The sequence below is a fragment of the Stegodyphus dumicola genome, chromosome 4 (genome assembly GCF_044657685.1).
Source record: "Stegodyphus dumicola isolate Sdum_Otavi_A_Nest chromosome 4, ASM4465768v1".
Taxonomy (NCBI): domain Eukaryota; kingdom Metazoa; phylum Arthropoda; class Arachnida; order Araneae; family Eresidae; genus Stegodyphus; species Stegodyphus dumicola.
Window position 1 is genome coordinate 99,171,299 of NC_140771.1, and position 25,671 is coordinate 99,196,969.

Genomic DNA, 25,671 nt, shown 5'->3' on the forward strand with positions numbered 1-25,671 from the left:
AAATTTGCAGTTTCATCTGTGGTGCTGATCATTCGAACATTCTTCTCCAGAGTGGAGAGAGAGTAATTTCTATACATCCTAGTTGTCTTCCTTAATTTTTCCCATACTCATTTGCTTGGCGTAGATACTGCTATAGAAGATACATAAGATATCTAGAAGCACCTCTGACTTTGCCGTCGCACTTTCAGTGCATTTGATTTGGCTCTTTTACAGGCCAGGAGATTTACAGAAGTGGGACATATACGAAATTTATTATATATACATATACGAATTAAGCTTTCCTCTGTTGTCGTTGAGTTCCTCTGTTGTCTGTTCCTCTGTTGGCATTGTTGGTTCCACCATGGCTTGGGGTATTTTGGAAATCTTGTAGAAGAATTTGGAACAGAGATTTTAGCCGCCTGTTACCTCTTATTACCTCTTCATGGTATCTTCTGCACTATCAACAGGCGCATCATTCACAATGTCCTCAGTGAGCTGGACATAGATGGAAAAGAGGTTCCAATCTGCTTTCTGCAGTATAAAACGTGGAGTTCTATAAATGGGCATTATGTCTTTATACGTAAATGTAACAGAAATGGAAAAATGGTCGCTGTTACGTAAATAATTTCTAACATTTATTTTGCAAAATCAAAACAGAGCTAGTGAACAGATGGCCAGATCGATGCTTTGAAATGTCCTCGTGGATTGGTGAAAATAAGTGTCTTCTGTATTATTAAGGAGGTAGAGAGAATGATTACTAATTTGCTCGATTTGCTTACCTGGTGAGTTTTTATTTTTACTTCCCCAAAGAGGAATGGGGCCGTTAAAGTCATTAAGGAGAATAAAAAGTTCAAGGCAACTATTATATTAAATAATTAGGGTCCTGTTGCTCTATGTGCTCATTGCGATGCAGGTACATTGAACATACTAAAATCAGCTTCCAATTATGAACCTGTACCACAATAGCTTGAAGGGAGGTCGAAAGAGGAAGCATGCTTGAGGGATAGTCATGTGATGTGAACAGACCTACACCACCGCTGACACGATCATTACAAATTCTATCTTTCCTAATAAAATTTCCTAATAATATTAAGGTATTAGGAAAGATATTAAGGTATCTTTCCTAATACATTAATAACTTTCTTAGGTTTTAGGAGTGCTTCTTGTGCTGCAAAGCAGACTGAATGATGATTTTCGACTAAATTCTTAAGACTCACAAGATTTTTGTTCAATCCTCGACAGTTTCACGACAACAGAGTAGCTACTACGATCTTTTACTATGTCTGTGCTGCTTTTTTGTTTTGTGGGGCAGAAGGTGTATTGGAATATTTATTTCTGCTTCTATATCCATATCAGAATTAAAATTCTCAGAGCACACCTTTCTAATCAGCCTGTGCTCCTCTGATGAGATTTTGGTTGTTTTCCTATTTCACATGGTTATGATTTTTTAAAATTTACTTATTTTCCCCTCTGATTAGTTTTTTCTTTGCTAGTACTAGATATCGTAATTTTTTGGCATGATTGTGGATGTTTTTTTTTCTGGAATGAGAACAATGGTTTGGGTGGCCACTGACGGGATAGATTTCATTGTATAAGCAAAAGTTATATTTCGACAGAGCTGGGTATCAGAAATCAGTCTTCTAGCTTCAGCGTATGAGATGTTTTCTGTAACTTTGACTCAGGCCCAGGGGGTTGACTCAGCGAATGCCTGGGAAGTACTGGTTAGGATCTGTACCTAGGCAGTCTCAACCACGGGGATATAAAATCAGACTTCAAGGAAGGCCTGAGGGCTCTCGGGACAGAGTAAGGCTAGGCAGGGACCGTTCTAGTACTGCCTTGTCTTCCCTTGCTCTGTGGGCTCGTCACATGGTAGATTGAATTTTGTGTGGTGTGGTACTCAATCTGAAAGGCCAAGAAGCCAGGACAGAGCTGCCCTGCACTCAGAGTTGTAACTTTGACAGCCTGGACTTCTTTCTCTATTTTCCGCTTGGGACAGGATCATGAGAAAGCTGTTAACCCTTTGCAGTTAACACGCAGTGGCACAGAGGTGCATGTATCACTGCCATGATCCTCGACAGAGCAGCGCACATGTTAGTTTTCCGCGGCATGACATCTTTGAGCGGCCAAAACGCTGGCAATAGAAACATCGCATGGGGTTGGGAATGTAGGGTCTTACTGGGCAGCGAAGATAACCGGCTTTAACACTTTTCGTCAGATCAGACGAATTGAAAGTAAGAATTACGTGTTTCGTATCAGTCAACTTAACTTACTCTCTTTACGCATCTTGATCAGCCTAGCAGCACAGACACTTTGATCCTAGAGCTCAGTTGCAAACTCCTCCTGAAACTGAAAGAAGATCGATCTCTGAGATCACTCCACGGCAGAAGTTTAGTGTTTTATGCCCTGAAACAGTTACTTGAAGATGTCAAACATTTTTCAATCCAGGGAGTATTACAGACCATGTAAGACTACTGGTTTCGATTAACAAGTCACCTGAAGAGAGCCGTTTTAATATTTTTTGGCTTACTGACAATTGATTGTATATGCTTCTGTATAAAAAAGTGAGAATTTTTGTACTCACCTGGTGCACTGCTTACTACTAGAAAACAAGTAGAAGGCATATTTGCATTAAATTGGCATTTTCACTAGTTTTTATCTTTTTATTTGCATTTATTACATTTTCTGAGGAACTAGCTTTATTTAATGTAGTTATATTGGAAGAATATTTGATTCGGAACCGGCGATCCCATCCACCATGGAGCCCAACAAGGAAACGCAGAATCCTGCGCCTGGGTTAACCGGGTTTGAATAAACTTATTTTTCTGAAAGGTTATTTTTTATCGACGGACCAGCTTCACTGCTTCGTTTTTAATTATTTTATTTATAAAAACATCATATACAAATATTTACAGTGAAGCAAATACAATTTAATTGTGAGCTTCGGTTACAAGTAATTGCTCACGTCAGACCGGTTAGATTTCTTTTTTCAGTCTGTTGCCTCAATCGTAGGAGGCGATAATTTGGCGAGATTCGTTGGCGTAAAATGCGCCAACATCCCGCCCGGCCTTGCTATGTTCACATGCAAGAACTTAACATAAATTTAATTATGAAATACCAGTATTAATGTTTCAGTTATTCATGTAAACAAGTATAAAATATGTATAGAAAAATATAAAATAAGTGAACAAAACATGGAAACTTGTAAACAAGAATACAAAATTACTGAGAAAAATAATTTTCAATATAATTACTAACAACTGAGTAACATCATTCACAACTTGCTAAACTTCAATAGGCAATACAGCTATTTTATTAATTGTCCTTTTAAAGTCCCCTGTTTTGGTACGAACTTTTACAACACGGACTTTTCCATCAGAACCGTGGTACAATGATGTTATTCGCCCTAAAAGCCAATTGTTAATTGGCAGAAAATCTTCTTTAATCAAAACCATTTGGCCGATCATCAGATCATTTTTTTCAACCATCCATTTTGATCTAGATTGTAAAGTATTCAAGTAATCAGACTTCCATCTTTTCCAAATAAGTTGTATACTTTTTGTAGTTTTTTGCCAACGACTTAAGCGGTTTTCCTTTAAATCCGTTAAAAACGGCTCAGAAATTGCTGTTATAGGTCGCCCTATCAAGAAATGACCTGGCGTCAGAACTTTGAAACTTTCTGAATCACTAGAAAGAGGAGTAAGCGGTCGCGAATTTAATATTCCTTCTATCTGAATGACAATCGTTTCGAATTCTTCGTAAGTGAAATGAAAATTGCCAATCGTACGTTTAAGATGGTACTTCACCGATTTTATCCCAGCTTCCTAAAGTCCACCGAAGTGAGGCGATTTGGGTGGAATAAAATTCCAATCTATATTTTCTTGCGAAAAATGATTAGCTAATTCTTTGTCTGGGAAATTAATGAGCTTATAAAATTTTTTCAATTTTGAATTCGCTCCAACAAAGTTAGTAGCATTGTCGGTATAAATTTTGAAACATTTGCCACGTCTACTTGTAAAACGTTTAAGTGTTGCAATTAAAGCATCGGAAGTCAAATCTGTTAATGTCTCAAGATGGATGGCTTTTGTTGCGAAACATATAAAAATACAAATATACAATTTATTCAGAATACCTTTACGTTGATTTTTAAATTTCACTAAATAAGGGCCACATAAATCAATACCTGTAATAGAAAATGGAGCTGAAACATTAACTCTTTCACTAGGAAAATTACCCATAATTTGCGAAGAAAGAGTGGGCTTACATTTAAAGCACGTTACACATTGATGTACTGTTTTACGTGCGAGACTACGGCCACCTAACGGCCAAAATTTCAAGCGCACTGCATTTAGCAGACCTTGTGGTCCAACATGAAATAATTTCCTGTGTAAACTTTCAAAATAAATTTTAGTTAATCTTGAACCCTTAGGTAAAATAGGAGGATGTCTTTGAGAATATGGCACTGAAGCATTCTTCAGCCTTCCTCCTACACGTACTACTCCTTTGTCATCAAAAAACGGAAATAAATTCGAAATATTACTTGGCAGTTTCTTTCCTTCAAGGAGAACTCGTTGTTCATGCTTAATCAACACTTCTTCGGCTTCTCTTACCTCCTCCACTGACAGTGGTCCTGTGTATTTTACCTTATTCCTGCAATTGAAAATAAACCTGAAAATATAAGACAAAACATGGTTAATTTTATAATAATTGTTTGAAAGTTCTAAGAGGTCGTCCACAATAAAATATTGAGAGCTGTCATTTAGCAGGGCTGTCTCTTTACAAGTCTCATCTTCAAAAGGAATTTTCCTTTCTCGCCGCAAAGTTTCTTTTTCGACTTGTTCGATGGTTTCAATCTCAGGAATAAATGGTTGCAAGTTCTTGAAATTGTCAGGCTGCATCAAGAATTCTGGACCTGTCCACCATCTAGAATCTGTCACCAAGGAATCAGCATTCATTCCACGTGAGAGAAGATCGGCAGGATTTTCTTTACCTGCACAGTGATGCCAAGAGTTGGGATCTGTCAAGCTGGTGATTTCGTTCACTCGGTTTGCCACAAATTACTTCCATCGGGTTTTTGCACCCTTTATCCAAAAAAGTGTAATCTTGGAATCTGTCCAATGGTATTCAACAGAAGATCTTTTCAGATTCTCGATTCTCTTTACCTTAGAACTAAGACGAGCTGCAACTAGAGCACCCAATAGTTCTAATCTTGGTAAGGTTACACCGTTTAATGGAGCCACACGACTTTTTGAAGTTAGGAGTTTCACCGATATTCCACTGAGTGTCTTCACCTTCAAATATATGGCAGCGCCATATGCCTTTTTACTTGCGTCGCAAAAACTGTGTATTTCAACAGTATCTTCCTTTGATGCAGAATCATTAACCAACCTAGGTATTTTCAAATTTTGTGATGAAGTGATGAAGTTCACCACACCACTTCTTCCATTCCTTTTCAATTTCCTTTGGTAAAGGTTCATCCCACTGCTTTTTTCCATTCCAGAGATCTTGGATGAGGCATTTAACTCGAATGGTGAAAGGCGAAATTAATCCTAAAGGATCAAATATCTTCCCTATTGCTTTAAGTAAGAAGAGTTTCGTATTTTTGTCCATATAAAGAAATTCCAAAAGATTTTTAGCATCCATAGTTAAATAATCTTCGTGCGTCTTCCAAGAAAGTCCCAAGATTTTAGTTTGGTGTGCGCCCAAGCTGAGAGTAGCGTCTGCAGGATAGGTATCGAATTCTTCATTCTTCCATTGCTCCATTAATCCAGCATTATTGCTAATCCACTTCCTGAGGACCATTCCAGCTTCTTCCTAAATTTTCTTGGCATTTTTAGATACTTCAAGTGCTTCTTCAAAATCCTCGCTTCCAGAAATGAGATCATCTACATAAAAACACTGGTCTAAAATTTCAACTGTTTCGGGAAAATCTTCCTTGTATTTTTTAATATGATGTCTAATAGTAGCTGCTAACAGGAATGGGCTCGAACTGACCCCGAAATTTACTCGATTGAAACGGTAAATCTGTAAATTGGGCCTTTTATCAACACTTGGATCATCACTACTCCAAAGAAAACGAACTGCATCCTTATGTTCATCAGAGAGGCATATCTGCAGAAAAGCTTGTTTAACATCTGAACAAAATACAATTTTGTTCAATCTGAAATTAATTAGTAAATCCAAAAGATTTGGATTTAAGTTAACCCCTGGCCACAAGCAGTCATTTAAAGAAAGTTCATTATTTTGATGACTACCCGCATCAAAGACGATCCTAGTTTTCGACGTTAAACTACTTTCTTTCCGCACAGCCTGATGAGGCAAATAATATATAGGCCTATTTAAAGCATTTTCTTTTGTATCAGGATTTACGATGCTGATTATGCCTTCTTTTAAATAATCACAAATAATTTCACGGTATTGTTGATGTAACTCAGGATCATGACTAAATCTTCTCCACAAATTCTGAAAACGCTGCCGCGCCAAGGAATAATTATCAGATAATTCTTCATAATGTTTCCTAAAAGGTAGTTGTACTACATAACGTCCCTTTTTAAATTCAACGGTGTCATTAAAAATTTCCATTGCCTGATCCTTTTCATGCAAAACTGGATCATCACGAATTCCAAGTCCCTCTAAATCAAAGAAAAGTTTTAAAGTACTTTGAAGAGAGTCATTTTGCACAAGAAAACAATGTCTCTGATAAGAAGGTTGTATTTCGTTAAGCTTCCCGCATGCGATCCATCCGAATTCAGACTCTTTAAACAATAAATCATCATTTATTTTATACGTATTATTTTTCAAAACCTTAAAAAATAAATCAGCACTTATAAGGGCATGTACCTCTGAAGCTTCATAAAATGATTTATCAGCTAAATTTAAAAATTGTGGAATTTCTACTTTCGAAATATCTAACGCAGTACACGGAGTTAGTCCTGTTATCTTATTTACAATCAAGAATTCAACTGGTTCATTAAAGGTACATTCTTCATTTGAAATAAATGTATTCACTTTCCATTTAATATTTTGAATTAATCCATTAAGACCTGTAACAGGCATTTTAATTTTCTCCCTTTTTATTCCTAAGCATTCACTTATTTCATCTGTAAGAACACATATATTAGATGCGCTGTCTAAAATCGCACGGATTTTTATTCTTCGATTATTGGCGTCACGGACATAAATCTCTGCAGTAGAAAAAAGTACACTTTTTCTTTTTTGTTTATTCTTAAACAAACTGTTTATTCTTAAACTTAAAACACTCAACGCTTTCAATTCTGAGTCACCTTTTCCAGCGGCGGCATCGAGCTCACTTTTGTTTTGTCTAAGTGGCGTCACCGAGCGACAAGGAGTCTTCGAATGACCTTCATTATCCATGCATATTAATTTATTATGTTTTTCCCCGCAAGCGCATTTAAATTTCGAGAGACACTGACTTTTCTTATGATTTTGCTTTAGACATAATTCGCAGAGTTTATGTGAACGAATTAATTTTAATCTTTCATGAACACTTAACTTTAAGAATGTATCGCAAAGGAAAATAGGATGAAGGCTCCTACACACAACACAGTTTTTATTTTTATTTTCATTTGTCAAAAGAACCTTCGATTTATGGGAAGGAGCGGAATTCTTGTTTATATTAACCCTACTTCCGGGTGTAATATTTCTATTTATAGATAACAAAACTGATTCACGCTGTTCCAAAAATGTAATAAACTCGTCAAATATTGAAACTACTTTCGATTTGTGAGATAATTCAAAATTTTTTCTAGATTCTTTATCTAGTTTTTGAAGAAGAATATTTATTAGAAAAACATCACATAACTTGTTCTGTTCATATTTTAATACTTTCAAAGCGCGTAAATTCTTTTGTATACAATCAATCATACTTCTGATATCTTTCGCATTTTCGGATTGAATCTTTTCAAAATTTAAAATATTCTGCACATGAATGTCAACAATCAGACGTTCATTATCATAGCGAGATTCTAAAGCATTGTACAAAGATTCAAAATTATCAAAGTTACTACCTAAATGCTTAGCATCATTAGTAAGACAAGATCGTAGATAATACAATTTCTGTGAATGACTCAGCTGAACATTATTTGTAATTAAATCATCAAATTGAGTTTTAAATGAACTAAATTCTTCATATTTTCCTGAAAATTCAGGCAAAACTAATGCTGGGATTTTAGTTTTGATTTGAAAATTTGCATCTACATTACTTTCAGTAACATTTACTGCTTTTGCAGAATTTAACTTATTGTAAGAATTAATGAGAATTTCAATTCTTACCTCCAATTTTTCCAGACGATCATCACATTGGTTTAAGTCGTCATCAATTTTGGTCAGATCATCATCTTTCATTTCACTTTGTGCGTAGCACGCACTTCGTAGTTCATCAACTTTCTTTTGAAGAGCTTGAATATTCTTTAGTTTAACTTTAAGTTCAACCAAGTCCGCACCATTATTTGCAGTTTGCACAAAAGTTTCGAATCTAGTTATTTTCCCCTTTAGGGATGCTTTGCTTTTCATTAATATATCCATACCGCTGAAGTAGGCTTCGGCTCGACGGAGCCAGATGATTAAACTTATTTTTCTTAAAGGTTATTTTTATCGACGGACCAGCTTCACTGCTTCGTTTTTAATTATTTTATTTATAAAAACATCATATACAAATATTTACAGTGAAGCAAATACAATTTAATTGTGAGCTTCGGTTACAAGTAATTGCTCACGTCAGACCGGTTAGATTTCTTTTTTCAGTCTGTTGCCTCAATCGTAGGAGGCGATAATTTGGCGAGATTCGTTATCGTACAATGCGCCAACAGGGTTTATATGCAAACTGAAGCCCCAGAGTTGGCCTTCCCGAAAGCAGGTACAAGAGCTTATTCACAGGCCACTCACACAAGGACTAGTGATCAACCAATTGACACCCATGAGGACGACAAGGTGCCTCCCATTTAGCTGAAGCAGAGGCCAAAACAGTGTGTTGGGGACAGTACCTCGTTTCTCAACTACCAGGACCCTCCTTTCCAGCGACACTGGTCTCCACGCAAGACAGACACGTGGGAAGTTTTCTCGCCACTTAAAGCTAACTACAAGAACTGTAATAGCATCTGATGACGAGCCCCACCATCCAAAGAAGAAAACCACAAGGAAGAACTGAAAGGGACACAGTTCCAGCCGAGAAGAGAGGAGATGGAGAAGAGGATAGATCACTGGGGCTCTAGGATTGTGACACCTGTCTCACCAAGGAGATGATTCCCTGCAGGCTAGGGTACCTCGGGATTGCCACACTCGTACTCACAAAAAGTGAGCCCCTAAGGGGTGGACATCAATGTATATTAGCATTTGTATATATGGGAAAAAAGAAAGTACAAAATGTCTATGACGGATATTCAGTATTAACTTGTTGTGATAAATGAAACTATGTTGATTTGTATTAGAACTATGCATCATGTTACGCAAGTTATTTGAAAAATCATGAATGAGTAAATATCGTTTGAGCACTTGTTTGAAGTTTCACACACACCTAGCATTATAAAGTGATAATGCGAAAAATTAATATTATAATTAAACCAGCCCTTTCCGACCTCTGAAAAAAATTCAATAGTTTTACTGCTCAAATCATTAAGGAAGATTTTTGGAGAGTGTGTACAAGTAGCATAGATTTTTGGACGTAAAAGTGTCTATTTATATCAGAGAAACATGAATATAAACACATTAATTTAAGTTCTCCATTTATAAAAATGTTAAAGTTCAAAAACTTTTAATTTCTGGTGATACAAATTTCATTATACCTCAAAAATGTTTCTTTTCATCTGTTGAATATCATTTAGTTGTTGTGTAACTAATCTTTTGGTGTGGAATAATCACAAACAAAAATGTGATAGATGTAAAATCTTTAATCTTACTTCCTAATACACATTTGACAAATAAGTAAAATGCAACAGCTCAATAATTATCAGAATTTAAAATTTTATAATAAAATTTAAAATTGTACTGGAAACTGTGCTGTCACGCGAACAAGAAACATAATCCTAGATAAACATATATCCTAGCTACAAAAATATTCTTTTTTTTTATACAAGTCCCTATGCACTTCAGTAACATATTAAAGTAACAATAAACATGCAAATAAAAACTCTGTCGGTAGGAGTCTTTAGATTATTTTGAAGCAGGAGACATAAAAAATGAGCAATGCCGTTGCTGGGACTCTAACCTAGACCTCTCGAATACGTGCCAAGTGTACTACCGTTACACCACAAAGGCATGCTGGAAGGACATAGAAAATACCTAATAATTTTTATCCTAATCTCAAAACTAAACTCCTGAATAAATATTCACATTTTATCATAGTTTACATAATCATCACTTAGTTTTACACCATCATCTCTTAATTTTACATAATCATAACTACATGCAAAGAAGAGGTAAAGTGTACTTGCATGAGTAGAATTCGATATTTTAATAATCAAATTTGTTTTAACTAACACACTAAGTAAACAGTCATATACACTCTCTGTATCTGACGCCGTAGACATGAACATAATACACGGTCGTCTCACAATTTGTGACAAATAAACTAAACTCCAATGGAACTCATATTTACACTACGTAGAGAGGAAAGTCGATTAGATCCTGGATCTTCGTAATAGTCTAAGTCGTTTTAACAGTCTTCTTAACTTGTAATTTAACTGTTCTTCATAAAAGCTTTTCTAAATCGCTAAATAAATAGTTGGGAATAGTCTCTCTATAATTCTTCGTAATCATAAAAAAAGTTGCCCAAATCCAGTCAGGAACGTCTGTCTCTCAGTCTTTTCTTAAGCGTTTACAAAACCGGAAAACGTCCTCCGGTGTAGGTCAGAAGAAAATCATTTCTTAAACGTCTGTAAAACTGGAATTCTTCTTCACTGCAGGAGACTAACCCATTACTCTTTGTCTTTACTTAAAGGTCTGTAACCCACAACATTTCATCTTAACTTCTAAGAACTGAGACATTTCACTGCCATGGGCAGTGGTCCTTATAGATCAGTCGAATCCAAGTCAACTTCCATAAATTCCATTTCTATCTCAAAAATTACAAATACTTCTACTAGACATCACCCAAAATTTCTGATATGTGGGAGTCATTTCTTAACGTCGGTAAAATGGAAATTTCATCAGAAAGAGCAGGATGTTTTGAACAGGAACCTTGCTTTTCTAAATCATCTCGAAAAAATGTTCTTCCTCATTTCAAATGTCAATATACCTTTCTATAGTTATCATCTACATTCTGCATTTTTTCTATTTTCATTTTAGCAAATTCCTTCTCCAACTCAAGAAACTTTAAGCTCATCACAACAAAACCTTTTTCGATAAAATCTTTTTTAGTTAAATTCCAACCTAATTATTAATTAAAAGACTTTTGAAGCTATCACGCCTCATTTGAACTCAATTGGCCAATTATAGTTTGCCGCACCCTTTTCTGAACCAATTAACACCCCACAGCAATTGCAACTAGAAGCCGCACATATTCTATACAAAGCCCAAGAAAGATGAACATTGTATTTTCCTCTTCTCTTTTGAAAAGGGGTACCCAACAAAACATTTCTGCGATATATCATGCCCAACAAAATGCAAAATGTCTGCAAAAATATTTTTTATCTCTTCTCTTGCATCATAGTTCAAGGAACAAATAAACAATAAATAGTGACAGTGCTCCAAGACCAGTTTTTTTTAACAAAGCTGCCTCATTCATTTACTTTTTACAATACACTAAGAAGAAAGGACTCCCATACCTGGGCTATTTGAAGCCCTGAACACGGTTGTTGTTCCCTCAACAGCTAGAAGCGGTCTAAGGAGGCATAACTGCCCTGTCAACACAGGGGGCGGGGCAAAACTGCACACAATCAAAGTTTACAGCACACAAGTTGTTTTGACCGGCAGTAGCGGCAACTCACAAAGAGAACAGCCAGATCAAAGACTGTCATCCAGAGTTGACCAAGAAGAGCCAAACCCCCAAGGACAGCCTTCGATATCTAACCATGTAACGTCCCCACAACCAACGCGAGCCCATACGAGTGTGGTCTCTGCCAAGCATGAATCTGCCACGCATGAATCGATGGCTCTAGTCACTGTGAAGACTGATTATGTACTCCAGAAGCTAAGTAATTTACTTTCTACAAAGAAAGGCTTTCCAAGAATTTCAAGTGTAAGAAGCTTTTTAAGCACACATTCATTCCATAGGAGGGCTTTCGTGGTTCTCTTCTTATTAAGGGAGGAGAAAACATGCTCACTATCTCTGCAGTATACACAGAATCAAGAAAATCTCTTATTCTAATTGTTTAATTTTTTTCGCATCTACCGCTCAACCCATTTTCTCGACATTCTCTATCAAGGAATCCAGAAAAACTGGAAATAACCTTAAATGCAGAATCTCTAAATAATATAGTCATTAGTTAAAATATTTTTGTTATTTCTCTCCCGAAGGGGGCCGATTTTACGTTTATTATTTTTTACCTGTATTATTTTCTACATAAGAAGTTATTTTAAGATTTTGGATAAAATAAGGAATGATTTACTAACAAAAATTTCTTTTAAACAATTAAAGATTGCATATTTTTAGTAAAAAGTATTGCAGCATTAACTAAACATTTAATTTTATTTTTTAAATCTGGAACCATGACTTTGAGGCCAATAGCTCTTTTTATACCATCTTTTAAAGTACCCTGCACATATGAAATGCCGCTCAGACGGGATAATGGTTAGGATGCTGACTGCCTTACGAACGGCTTGGGTTCCACTCCCGTAAAAGGCATGGGTCTGTGTAAGCGTATAGTATCTTTGCGTAAAGAGGCCCACAAAATACACGGTAAACCAAAATCCTGTCGAGTGGTTGGTGGTAGGGGAAGAGAAATGGAAGAATTTCGGACCGCTCCCTTCCGGGATGTTCTCCCCCGCTGCGGAAACTTAGCAGTTAGCAAGGCCCGGCGATGCATAGTATGCCTACTTGAATGCACAGGTGTCGGCCTTACTTCAGACTCTACCTATACATATGAACATAAAGGCAGAGGCAGAGGCTACCTATGTACGAATCACCCATCACAGACAAGAAGCCACATATGCAGGAATTACGTTCAGAACAACAGACTATGAACTCCCTGGCAGTGTGCAACGCATCCACCCTGCCATCAAAGGTAGAGGGATCCATGTCAAATTCCAACATCAGCAATCCACTCCAGACAACACACTTCCTCTGCGATTACACAACTGTTCACTGATGGATCAAAACATGATCAGGGAGTGGGCTGCGCTTTTGCTCACTACGAACATGGCACACTAGTAAAGGAATGGAAAGGACATCTCACTAACAGCAATAGTATCTTCCAAGCAGATGCACTAGCAATATTGAATGCGCTACGACATGCCCTAAACCTTTCCCTTACCAATGCGACTTTTTACACGGACAGCATGTCAGTGCTACACGCACTCAGGGATCATCACCACACTTCACCCATCATCATAGATATACAGCAACTTTTACGCAATAATCACCAAGCCCTCTTTAACATGGTATGGGTGAAAGGACACTCCGACAACGAAGGGAATGACGTCACAGACCGACTGGCTAATGAGGCTGCCAACAACATCCACGCTTAAACTATAAGAGCCCCTACCCCCGTCTCACACCTCAAGTAAACTCTGCTTAATATCTGTAAAGAAAAGTGGCAAGAAGAATGGAATAGTTGCGACACAGGGAGAAGGACGTATAACTTCCTACCAAAGGTAGACACGGAACGTCGTATAACAATAGCCCCACTGACACAGTACATAACAGGTCATGGCCCATTTCCATCTTATTTTATGCGTCATGGCATCTCAGCATCTGACAATTGTGTCTGTGGCATGCTAGGTTCTCCCGAGCACTACCTATTTGACTGCGGTCTAACAACAAACCACCACTTACTACATCCAACGAATGATAGAACACTTTACTATCGTTTCATAATCAAACACCCGCCAGCTATAAGGAGTATCTGCGCAGTTGTACAGCAAATCAACGCCCTAGGGTAAGACATTTGCGAGCCACAGTAGCATGGTACTGCAGACAATGTACTCAACGATTAGATATTCGCAGTATGTTCACATTCTGTAATACACATTCCACATTCAATTTCGAGCCTCGTGTTAACATCTGCTTTCAATAGCCACCAACTTGCAGAAATAATGTTACTGACATGTTTATCAGTGTAAAGCACTGGGCACCCAATGGAATGATGTGTTATCGTAAATCGAAATATATAATATCCGTACAATGCACGAATGTAGTGTATGCAACGAAATATGTAATTCATGCAACAGAAGCCCCTAATGAAAGTATGTACATTATGTATTATGTGAACTGAGCATATTTGCGCACAGCGCTACTGCTTTATGCACACGTTACTATGTCTCATATGTTTCTTCTGTGTGTAATATTTGCATTTATGTGCTCTACGTGTTTCCATATGTATTCTACGTGTCATGATATGTATTCTCGTGTGTGTTTTTATGTCTTTATGTTACGTAATTACGAGTGTGTTTTTATGCTTTTACGTTTAATTTTGTATATCTATGTGTTTCAGCTTATATGAGTGTTTTAGTGTTTTAATGCTATCCTTTATATTCTTTTTTAAGTTACTTTGTGTTATTAACAACGTCCTATGTAAAAACTACCCGACATCTAGCACCTGTATGGCCATGTAAACTCCCGGTGCAGCCTCACGGGGCTCCAGCGAGTTGCTTCTTCGAGATAGTGGAGGACGTGGGACATATGCCTGTTTACCTATGTTATACGCCAGGCGTCCCCGTCCTCCGTCACCTGTCACCTATACATATGAAATAAATATAGATGGTTTACTTTTGGTTCCCCCACAGCCATTTGAGTGTTGTCAGATTCTACGAGTAACGAGATATTGGTATGGAAGATATTCAAGTGATTTTGTTATGAGTGAAATGAAGATCCATAGCCATGTGGTTGTCGACTGGTTTATGTTTTGTCGAGAGATTTACATGATTGATGTACTAGAAAATATCTCAAAAAATGGAGGACGTGGAGTGGAGAAGTGGAGATAGAAGTGGAGAAATCGAAATATGATACAGCGAAGTATGGAAGAGGTCAACCTGTTAAGGTAAGTGGGAAAGTGATGAAAGAGACAAAGATAAATGTTCTGATAGCGTGGTTGAACGACAGACGAACTTTTGGTTGCCATTCGTGAGTAGGTGTTACCAGGATCTACGAATGTGCCGGGCTGTTGGAAAGCGTACGATTTGCCTATTCAACGAAGGATCTATGCGTTAACCGTAAAGTGCACTTTCAGGATCCTGATACTAGTGCGCATATCAGCTCCGCAAAATAGATTTGGTCAGTAATGAAACACTTCCTCAGAAATAACTAAAACCATGTGGGGGGAAAGTTTGATTCCTACTTAGCCTAATAATGTGGAGAAAAATGCATGGCCGCTCACTGGATGATAATGCGTGCAAGTCTTTCTTAAAAGCGTTTGTAAGAATATATTCCCCACTTAAAAAGGATTCTCTCAAAATAAAAAAATAAAAAAAAAAAATAATAATTATTTTTTATTTTGTGCTCTGCTAATTCATTTTTTACTTCCTTGTACGACGTAAAAAGAAAGTATTGTAATCGCGAAAAGTTTCAGGCAGCATATTTCAACGAAAATATCCATTTTGACCGCTATCGAATGCAATTTAACTATGTTTTTGCGTGATATCTGTACGTAAGGACAGAATAAAAGACTCGTTTCCTCCAAAAAGATTATAAAAACTGCTTTAAAATTAATTCTGAAGAGAATTTTTCGTGTCGTCTATACGAACATATGTACGTACGTACGTACGTATCTCGCATAACTCAAAAACGAGTAGCCTCAAAACGTTGAAATTTTGTATATAGGACTGCTGAACGCCGCTCAAGTGGACTGCCGGTCTAACTACAGTAAGCCTTACGGTATTTGTTTCCACTTGGCAGATGCTGTCTAATCATGACTCGCTGATCCGACAGCATTTATTATTTCAAAATCTTAGGTTTCATAATCACTCATTATTTTACATAGGTTTTAGTATCTATAACTGCCTGGTTGTTAACTCAAGTTCTATTTTAACTACTACGCTGCTAACTATACTACACTACTTTAACATGGGCAATGTTGCTATAATTCCTTTACACTACAATACTGCTTCAATGTTTTACACTAGACCACACTACATTTTACACTGAGTACTATACATTGTAACAATATCATCTATAAATGCAAGACATAGTAGAATATATTAATGCAAGACATAGAATATCCTATATAAATGCAAGGCATAGTAAACCTGGTTATAAATATAATACGATAATATTAGATCATTTTTCTATCGCACAATTTCGAGTACAATACAATGCCTACGAAACTTTACACTCTAGTACTATAAGCTACAAAAGTACAAACTCAGCTAGAATTGCATTTTACATTGGGTACATTACATTGTGATTCTATTATATATATGTACTAAATTTACAAAATATAAAAGCATTAAAGTCGCATAACCTCATACTACTACTTATATAGATATACTGAACAATTACTGGAAATACAGTAGCTCTATATCTTGATTACAATTCACTCTGTACTAGTTAGCCATATTATTGCAAAATTAAGAAATAATATACAATGTTAATCAAACCATACACTGTTATTCATTATTGATGCAGGTACCCAAAGATAATACTATAAACGAAAAATGCTAAGGTTAGGTTACAATACACTTTTCAAAACCATTCCTAGTTAGCAAATACAGTTGAGCTACCAACAACATGATTTAAACATTGGTATTTCAAGCTGCCTCCATCTATGCTGAGTAAATGAATAAATATAATTCTGCCAATGATGGAATAACAATGATACAGTTATATAACTAGTAATTTTTACAATACGTTTTAATGATTCTTTCAGTTATGAGACTTATTAATTGTAGGGTAATCTAAAAGTCACAAAGATGTGTACAATGAAAAATTAAGAATCTATGCACCAATGTGGTTAAATCACACAAACATTGAACAGTTCAAGGTTCTGCAATGGTAATAAAGCTAATGTTATGTCATTCACAAGGAGGTCTTTACCCTAAGATGATCCTTTAATTGTGAGCGTACAAGGTACAGATGTGTGCAGTAATTGTCAATTATTCTGAAGTGTTCACTCTGTTTATGCCTGCATGACTCTGTGCACAGTACTTTAATACCTCATTCAATTTGCGTTTAGCAATACTATTCTTGCAGATTGTTTCGGCCCTTTGTGGCCAAAATAAATCACTTGGTCTCCTCAGGTGATAAGGTTTGGTGGATGCACAATGGAAGAGATAGTGATCTGGATCTCTACCTCTCCACATTCACAGAATTCTGTTCCGCTTAAGTGGAACCTCTTTAAATAGGTAGGGAATGGTCCATGTCCAGAAAAAAAGTGGGTCTGTGCACCGTTCGTGACTTTTGCTACAGTTCCCACTTTTGGAAAAAAAGTGTAGGTCCTTCTACCCGAGGGTGCTGAGTCCCACCTTTCCTGCCACTGGCATAATAAATTTTCAAGAGTACTTCTTTTGAGATAAGAGGTTGGGGGTTTCACAGGATATTCTCTCAGGCTTTTATCATTTGCTGCCGATTTGGCAAGCTCATCTGCCTTTTCATTGCCTGTGATGCCCACATGAGCTGGGACCCAGACCAAGTGTGGACGTAAGGAGGGAGGGCAATGCAAAAGAATTTTTTTGAGCTCTTGTACATAAGAGCTCCTGCTTTTATTTCCTCTAATCGCTGCCAGGCTAGAGGCCGAGTCACTGAAGATTGTTGCTCTGAATCTAAGTGAATAAACTGCAAATTTAATTACTGCTTTTAGCGCTGCAACCTCTGTCTGAAAGACTGTATTTCTAATATCTAGTCTTCTTTTCCATGTTTTAATAATAGTCTCCCCTTGTAAAGCGCAAAATGCACTACCGGCGCCTCGCTCTGCTTTGGATCCATCCGTGTAGAGGCTGAAGCTGTTCTTTTTTGAAGATGCGTACACAAGTTGGATGCTGTCGGACAAGTCTATGTCTGCGGGGTGCCCTAAAAGAACTGGTTTGTGCTTTTCATAGTCTGTGTGATAATAGTTCTGATTCCATACTGTTGCATTCTCATCTAGTCTCAGCACTCTTGCCAATAGGGATTCCCGTTCTGCTTGTAAGTCTAATGGTGGTAAACCAGCAAGCACTTGAAGTGCTGCTCTAGAAGTGGTTCTGTATCCTCTGCATATCAGTAATAATTGCATTCTTTGTATAGTAAGCAATAGTTTACTCATATGTGAGGAGATATTTTTCCCCCAAATTGCTGCACCATACAATATAATCCTCTCGGATATAGTACGATACCAACTTCTCAGAATATTGGCTGCGTATTTCCAAACCCTACCCCACTTTTCGAATTTTTGACGTCATGGACAAATCGACTAGTTTCGCCTGGATGGTAATTCTTGAGCATGCGCTGAAAGGCGAGAAGTAACATAAACAGAACTTTGGCTTGCATTTGTAAACAGTATTAAGTATATTGTCTGAAAGTGCATTCGTTTATGTAATTGCATAATTTTACTGTTTCTGTAATAAGAAAACTTAATCTTCTTCATTCAGATAAAATTTATTTTAATATTATTATTATTATCTGGTTATAGGATTATACGAAATGCTGTGTACTATAGGTACTATCGTAATCTTCGCATAACCTTTCACATTGGATTTTGCCTTATCATTGTAAAATATATTGTATTATAAAGATTAAGTCAAAGCAAATTACTTTGTTAGAGACGTGAGTGTTCTAACTGAATTTTCTTTTTATCACTTATTATTTATTTCCTCTTTGAAAACACATTCATATTTGACAAATAATTATCTCCGCTGAAAATTTCTTGATTGTTTGAAAACTATATTTGTCAATAATGTAATAAAAACTCACTAATCTAGTGTTTCATAGATCAATATGACAACGAATTCAAAATGTTTTAAAAACAGTTCTTTAATCTTTATTTTGTAGTAGATGCAACTAATGTCACAGAGAAAAAATATTTCAATAAAAAAGTTCTCCATGTTAATTCAATAGCAAAATTATTTCTATTTCAGTGAGAAATCCACTTTCAATGCTTATATAACAGAAAAATGGTATATAACATAAGCATTTTAGCAATACATAAGCAATGTGCTTATATAACATAAACATTTTAGAAGTTTTAAATATAAGCTAAAGGTTTACTGTATAATTTTATGTAAGAAACGTAATAATTTACTTTCATTCCTTTTAAATTGGCGTATTAGTTTCCAATCAACTCAAATTTTTGGCAAGTTAGAGACTTAACACACAGTATTCTGTCACTTAGAAATATCAATTAATTGTTCTTTTTCATTTAGAGATACATTGGAATTGAAAATATCAAAGGCAAAATGGGTCACAGATCCAACCTAATTCCTTATTTGGAAATTTTTCAAAAAATTTTCTGTCAATTTTATCATATGTTGTTTTAAACAAGAAATCTGTATTATTTTCTTTAGTAAATTCTGAAAAGCATGTTTCCGTTTTTTTTTTTTTTTTTTTTTTTTTTTTTTTTTTTTGTTCAATTCTCCTTGCCAAAGTATTGGCTTAGTTTAAAAAGCTTACATTAGTACAAACTGCGACATAGTGTGTCTAGGTAAGATTATTCGTTTCAAAATATCTGTTAATAATTTCAAATATTTTCTTTCCAGTTGCTTTTCCTTCCCAAATATTACAACATAAAAAATATTCTACTGCGTCGTCTTCAAAAACCTATCTCAGATAAACAATTAATTGAAACATTTTAGTAATGTCGGTAGTTTCATCAAGTTTTATAGTAAAAACTGGATTTTGTATTCTATAGTGTCTGATATGACAAAAATTTGGTGAGAAACGGTATCTTTTTTTCATGCTATTGTTTTTAAATCGTTACTATATTTTTCTGCATGCATAAATGATGTCATTTTAATTGCTGAAGGAAGAATGAGCGATTCTCCAATTGTATGAGGTTTTAAATTTTTTGCAATTAAATATGAAACTTTTAAGGATGCCTGTAAATGCTTCTCAGGAACTGTTGTATATTTTTTCAAAAATACATTTAAATTTTTCATGCTCTCAGCTCATTCCTTAAAAAAATTCTTCAGATTTATTTACTTAATCTTCATGCTTAGTTTCTGAGGTACTTTTCAGTTTCACTGGCACAAAGCAGACTTTGGGTGACAACATACAATATACACATAAAAAATGTTAACAAACATAAGTTCTAAGAATTTTTTATTTTGAAGGCATAAACATTTTAATATCTTTTAAAATTTTGTGAAAAGCCAATAAATAAAGATAATAAATTTATAAAAAGACATTAAGAATTTACTATGTTTTCATGTTTCAACATCCTGATTTGTCGGTTTGTATCACATGATCTCATCTCACGTAAACTACGCTACAAAAATCTAATTCTCTCAGTAATTATCTACATTAATGACAAGTTAAATCTTAATTTGGAATACAAGTTTAAATGCAAGAATTATTTCAATTCGTACAAATAGCTTACCCAGAAATTATGTAACACCGCAGTGCTTTACTTCGCTACTGCATTCTCATTAGAATTGATGAATTTAACCTTACATTTTGCCTTTTCTATATTTTTGCCATCGGGTGAGTGGTGTAATTGCAGTCTAACTGACTTAATTAATGCGAATGGTCTTGGGGCATTAAATTTAATTATCTTGTAAAAATTCTATGTAGTTGTATGCCAGTATTGAAAGAAACAATCAATCTGATAAGAAATGGCTGCGACTTGTTTTGAAAATGAGGCGTTGGAGGTTGGCAGAGAAGATATTCCATTTAGCATCAGTTGTACCATTGTTGGCGACTTTATTGTTTGCGGCGGCAAAACGGGAAAAGTACCGTTTCTAAATATGTTTTTAATTTCGCAGATTTCATGCTTTCCACGTGCCAAGTTTTCACTGCATTTAACACACTATGGGTATTCATTTTCCATTGATAATGCAACATGTAAAACAGTATAAAATAAATTCTTCTTGATATTTACTCAATTTTTTTTAAAAGTAGAAAGCCAATGGTTTCATTTTTGTTTGCATTTTCATTAACAGTTTTTCTCTAAGTTTATTTGATGTTGGTCCATCCATCCCGTTTCTCTTGTGAACATTGGGTATAAAATTGCAACTAAAACAAAATTGGGTTGATCTTTGGATTATGGTAACTTGGCGATTTTTTGGCGACCAACTCTGCTACAGCAACTCTCTGTTTTTTTTTTTTTTTTTGCCGCCATTTTGTCTTCACGAAGTAAAGACATGTTTCTTTTCTTTTTATTTACTCAACACTTTTTCCAACAATCTATTAGCCAAATTACCCTTATGCTAGAAATTTTATGGAACAAAACTGCTTAATCAAGACAAATATTAACTGAAAAGTTGGGAAAAAGTGCAGAATCGCAAACTCCTTGCCGCGTTTTTCAAAATCGCACATACACAGTAACCATGTACACGTCGACTTATTTTTACTTAAAAAAACATCCCAGAATTGCACAAAAATGGCATTGCGCACACTCTTCACTATATCCATGTACACTGCTTTTTTCTCATAAATTAGAAAAATTTAACGAAAATGCATGAAAATTTTGTGAATCTTTAAATTTGGTAAAAAAGACATATGAAATTACCCGATCGCGAAAAAGTATATACCCTTTCCAAAGATGAACATTTGCACGTATAAAATAAATAAAATATCCAAAAACTTTTACCTCTAAATTATCTATTATAAACGTCACCAACGAATCTATAACAAAACATTAAAAATGGTTACAAATACTTATTCTCAAATATTTAAATTATTTCCATGAACTTTTACTTCCACTGACACGTTTACCAAATTGCTACAAGCATATAATTCACAAAATAACTATCATTTAATTAAAATATAATTAAACCATGTACACGTCGACTTATTTTTAATTAAAAAAACATTCCAGAATTGCACAAAAATGACATTGCGCACACTCTTCATTATATCCATGTACACTGCTTTTTTCTCATAAATTCGAAAAATTTCAGGAAAATACATGAAAATTTTGTGAATCTTTAAATTTGGTAAAAAGGACATATATGAAATTACCTGATCGCGAAAAAGTATATACCCTTTCCAAGGATGAACATTTGCACGTATAAAATAAATAAAATATCCAAAAACTTTTCCCTCTAAATTATCTATTATAAACCTCACCTACCACTTTCTAACGCAAACGTTAAAAATGGTTCCAAATACTTAAATTCTTTCCATGCACATTTACTTCTACTCAAACGTATTCCAAAATACTACAAACATATAACTCTCAAAATCACGATCATTAAATTAAAATATAATTAAATTAAAAAACACTACTTAAAATATAAATAAGCACATACATTAAATTAATAAAAATTAGCTTACAATCCTAATTACTTTAAACTAAATCATTGCTAATAGCAAATTTCCAATAATACCAAATTAATTTATTTACTCCTTACATTTAGAACAAAGCATAAAAATAATATCCTCAAATAATTAAAAATACTACCTTACCTAATCTTCTACAGAATCTTGAGTGAATGGTGGATCACAAAATGTCCATTTTCACCAGATTTCTTACACTGCCATTCAAACTATGTGTAATATCCTTCCTTTCACACAATCTCATTTCATACCCACATGTTGGACATTCATACTTATCCGCAATTAAGCAATTCTTTTCAATTACACATAAACGGAATAAAAATTTCGAATTTACTTTATATAGGGCCATGGGATCCAAATATTAAACAACACTGTTTCACAGAACATAGAATGCAACTAATGCTGTACAGCAGATATTTTAACAAATTTACACCCTTTTCCGATTAAAGAACAGTGATTCGTCCATTAATGTCACATGACATATCTCATGATCTCTCGTTTCCCTCACACAAAATAATGTGTAATCGGAACTGAGTACTTCTCACATTATTCCCGAAGTCCTAGGTAGTAACCTTTATCGCCTCCAAAATGTCGCCAAACTACCTGTTACCATATTCCAAAGATCAACCCAAAATTGTTTTTATTATCCTTCGAGACACTACTGAATTTGCCAATGCTTAGGAAATATTATGTGCTTACTTGACAACAAATTTGATTAGAAATAAGAAACATAGTTTATAAATGATGCGTATTGCAATTACAAATTGCATGCAAGACACTACTAAGATAGCCAAAAAAACTACATCTTGCGTATGCAATTGCTTTGAAATTTGATTCGAGTTGTTTAGAAATCATCAAACATAACATAAATCAAGTGGAAAGCAATAAAATGAAAATTAAAATATGAAAATTTTAATTTAAAATTCCTGGTAAATGTTAAAAAACATCCAAAATTCTCTTCAAATTCCGTATATCTTTTATTGTCAAATAAATTTCTTTGAATTTGGTGACCTCCCACAAATTTGTTCATGACTCCCAGGTTAAAATTTTGTAAAAAAACAATACAAGTTATCAATTGCATTTTGAAAAAAAAAAAAAAAAAAAAATGATTTCAGGCTTGTCTTCAACAGAACAGCATGCAATAGAGTATTTTCAAATTTACGAAAAAGTATGACTTATGTGAAAATTGATAAACATTGGCTGTCCAATGTGAAAAGTGAATTACGGTTTAATATGTTATGTTCATGTTATGTTCATAGCTTGTGTATTTTGATTATCTAACTAAATACAGAATGATCCGTTCCTTCAAACTTCTGCTAGAATATCTATCCTATTTCAGATGAACAGAAAGCCAAGTGTTGTATTCTCATTTAACAATTACAATTCTCTTGCATAATATTTACAAGGAATGAGTTAGTTTATTTAACTAAAGTGCAGTCAATTTTATTTCTTATTTACATGAATGATGTATCACACAATGCTGTGTATGCTGGTGACCTAGTGATGATGACTCAAAACGCATCTCTGCATTCAGGCATACACTCCTTACAAGAATATAACCATGCACTGGAGTCCTAGTTTCAGCAGGTACATTTTGTTGTGGTATGCAATCTCTTTGGGTACTAAATTCTAAAAACGTTTCCACTCCTAAATTCCAAAAATTTTGCTACTCGATATTTCTGTAAATTCCAAAATTTTGCACACCTGCCATAACTGCACTGGCTGTGGCCTCAGTTATTCAATGTTCCAACAAAATCAAATATTGTAACGTTATTTTAACCAGACTTTCTTAAACTGTAGATCGCAACCCCCATCTACAGCAGGGAGTTCCAAAAAATTTTAGTAGTTTTGGTATTTCTTAAACTTAATATAATAATTTTACAATTACACAATATTTTTATATATTTATCTGAAAATAGATATAGATAAGACAATACAAACAAAGAGAAAAACAAAAATGTTTCAACACATTCTGTTTATAATATAAATGTTCATTTTACTTGCTTTGCACATGACCCTGTCATTTCGTCTGTTACTTAATTAACATTTTCACATTGTTCTAAGTCTTAAAAATGAGAAATTAAAGATAATGACCTAAAACTGCAATACTATCTTACAATACAAGTGAAAAAATTGACAGTTTCACTCGCGCGTGTGTCAGATTTTCGCAATGCTTATGAGGTCCCACAAAATTTTCGTAAATATTTTGGGGTCGTGAAAAAAATCTATGATAAAAAAGGGTCACAACTGAAAATAAGTTTAAGAAGTCCTGTTTTAGACCAATCAGTTTCCTGACGCCAACCCATTTTTTTTGCCTGTTTTGTTTCTCAGCTGAATTATGTTTCTGTGGGAATTTTTCTATATTTTTACTGTTTCAGCTGAATGGAAAAACATGCTAAAATGTTTCAAATGAGTATTAGGGGAAGAGAATCAAATATCCCACATTATTATCATCTCTATTTATCTCCTGTTTTGATTCTGAGTTATGTTTTTTGATAGAATTTTTCCATATTGCATATTTCAGTTCAACAAAAAATCAACTTTTAAAATATTGAGGAAAAGCATGTACTAAAATGAAAATTTGGGATAAATAAATATATAAATTAGATTTTTCTAGGAGTTCTTATATATAGTATATAAAGAAATTTAGAACTAACTTTTCACAAAAACTAAAAAAATTGAAGTTCAAATGATCTTCATAAAATCCTATAAATGTGGAACAAGAATAATTTAAAATGTAAAAATTAACACGTTGACTGCCGTGTGCATTTTACGTGATTTGCCCATGACGCCAACTTGAAATTTTTATTATGCAATATATATTATGTCGAAATATTATCTACAGAACATAGTTATATAATTGTGCTTCATGCTGGGGGTCATCAGCGACCTCCAAACATCTGTAGACCATTTTTGTGATTTATAATTTAAATTTTTACGATTTATTATTCTTCAAACCATTATAGTAACAATGGTACTATTTAAAAATTTATCAGTATCAATATTTATTCTAATTATGTATTTTACTATTGGTCGCGTTGCTGGTGACACCCACGGCGCCATAGCCAAGTCGAGTGCAGGTCATCGGTGACCCCCACGGCAATCAAGATGTTAAAATAAACCATCACAGAGCTATGTCGAATTTAATTACATTTCCACTTTCTTCTTCCTTGCTTTTC

General features: G+C 34.8%; 1 protein-coding gene across 6 annotated transcripts in view; it reads right to left on the reverse strand.

Moving 5' to 3' along the window:
• The window catches only part of LOC118200740 (alanine aminotransferase 2-like), a 114,460-nt gene that overhangs the window by 48,693 nt on the left and 40,096 nt on the right, over positions 1–25,671 (reverse strand). The gene's annotated exons all lie outside the window — the stretch shown is intronic.